The sequence below is a fragment of the Triticum dicoccoides genome, chromosome 3B (genome assembly GCF_002162155.2).
Source record: "Triticum dicoccoides isolate Atlit2015 ecotype Zavitan chromosome 3B, WEW_v2.0, whole genome shotgun sequence".
Taxonomy (NCBI): Eukaryota; Viridiplantae; Streptophyta; class Magnoliopsida; order Poales; family Poaceae; genus Triticum; species Triticum dicoccoides.
Genome location: NC_041385.1, coordinates 445333164 through 445335538, shown reverse-complemented (window position 1 = coordinate 445335538; position 2375 = coordinate 445333164).

Here is a 2375-nt window from a genome sequence, read left to right as displayed (position 1 = left end):
CAATTAATGCATTGATAAACACAATTTTTTGAGGAAAGCAAGAGCATTAATTAGGTGCTTTTGCAGAACTACAAAAAGTATTCCACCACTCACCATCTACCTTGATTTGTGAGATTTTTGAATTGAGCACTATAAACCGGAAAGGAGGGAGTACTACTATGGAGTGGAGTAAGTGCATGCATGTGTGCACCCGGGGTGGAAGCACTGCATGCATGTGTGTACGCATTATTCCCTCTAGTAATAGACGCGTGCTATAACTATCAATGCTATTTTTCAGGCCGATCGCTAGTCGCCTTGGTCCCACAGATTTTTTTCTTTTTTCTGAAGCGCGCTCTATAAACAGTGACGGATGGAGTAGTATGAGCGGATTCAAAGAAGAGCATATTGATGGTTGCTTCTTCCGAGCAACTTACAGTGGGAAAGGTGGGGCTTATGATTTGACTGCTCATTACTCACTATTAATGCGGCGCAACGACCGGGCTGAGTCTCCCATGCGGTTGTGCACTACCCCCTCGGTTCTTAAATATACTCCGGAGTATTTGTCTTTCTAGAGATTTCAACGAGTGACTACTCAAATATTTGTCTTTTTAGAGATTCAAATGGACTACTACATACAGATGTATATAGACATATTTTACAGTGTAGATTCACTCATTTTGCTCCGTATGTAGTCACTTGTTGAAATCTCTAGAAAGACAAATAGAGTATTTAGGAACGGAGGGAGTACACATACGAAGCAAAATGAGTGAATCTACACTCTAAAATATGCCCATCTGAAATTTGTAAAAAGGCAGAAAATGACAGTAATGAGTCGTAAGTAACCGAATGCTGCAAATGAGCCCAAGAATAAATGGGCCCTGAGAAGGCCGAAAGATAACTTGGGCTATAAAAGGCCCAGTGGAATAATGGGCCGTTAATGGGTATAAAGTGATACACTGTTCATTACGGACCAGTTTCACCACGGGCCGTTAATGGGCCAAGAGTTACAAAGGGCCTCATATGAGCTGAAAGAAGTCATGGGCCACACATGGGCCGGAAGTTAAAACAAGCTGGAATCATATTGGACGGCCCAGATGACGCTACTGGGCCTAATTCGGATAGGGCGTAACAGACCTAGGTTATCGGGTTGTAAATGGGCTATATGCGGACAGGCCATTAACAGGCTTTCCGTGGGCCGGCCCGCCACCTTTTGACCAAGTCAAACGGGCCGGCCTTTTCATAGGAATGGGCCTCTGTTGGGCCGTGCCATGTGTCGACGTATCATATGCGCCTTGGGTCCAATGAGTGGATGACATCTGTCCCAACGGTGAGCCGACACGTGTTTCCTCCAGCCAATGATGATTTTACACGTGAAAAATCCCCATTGGTCGGGGCTGTTAACGGGTTATCGGATCCAAAACCCGACCCGATAGCTTAACGGCGTTCCGTTACGGTGGATGCCACGTGTCGGTCACCCTTGACGAAAGCACTTCTGTGACGCGCGATTTATCGTCATGGAAGTGGACAATTCCATGATGACAATTTTGGTAATGTCATGGAACACTTCTACGACAGCACAGGTATGACTATCTTGATTCTGTCATAAAATCATCATGGATGTACATGCATGACAAAAAACGCGACCTACTATGACAAACACGTATCGTCACGGAAGTGTATTTTTTGTAGTGACCGTCGCCATGGACACAGCCGTCTGCGCGCTCCCCGCCGTGCCCGTCGGCTAAGCTCGTGCCCACTCGCTCCGCCTCCCTCGTCTGCTCCTCCCTGTCAAGATGCATGACACCGAAAGCCACCATGCCGCCGCCACACCTTCGTCTTCTTCCCCGCCGGCCACTCGCGCCTCCCTGTCTTCGTCGAGCTCCTTCCGCTCCTAAGCCCCACGCCGAGCCTCCTTGAGCCCCCGCAGTGAGCTCCTCACTCTCTCCCCTCTCTCACGGCGGTCACCTCCCCCTCTAGCTCGCTCGCTGGAGTAGCCACAGCTCGCCCCCGCCCCGCTCCATCGCCGTCGTAGCTAGGGCCCCTCCCCTCGCGCCCGAGCACGCTACGCGCTCCATGGACTCACCGGAGTCTGTCGGGCCCTCTGGCTCGCCACACTCCCCAGCGCCGTCCCTAGCAAGCACCCGAGCCCACCACCTCTCCTCACCGCTGTTCTGGCCACCTTTGGCCGCCCCTGCATGAACTGTTGCCGCCGTTCGACGCGCCTCTTCGCACACGTTCGAACGCGCCCGACTGCACCCGTTTTGGTCGCCTGTAGGCGATTCCCGGCGAGCGCCTGACCCCTCCGCCGTGTTTTAAGATGGCCGGAGATGTTCTCCGTCACCGCACCAGCTGGCGCTGCCACTGGGCCCCCCTGGGTCGTTGGCAGCAGGCTCCCA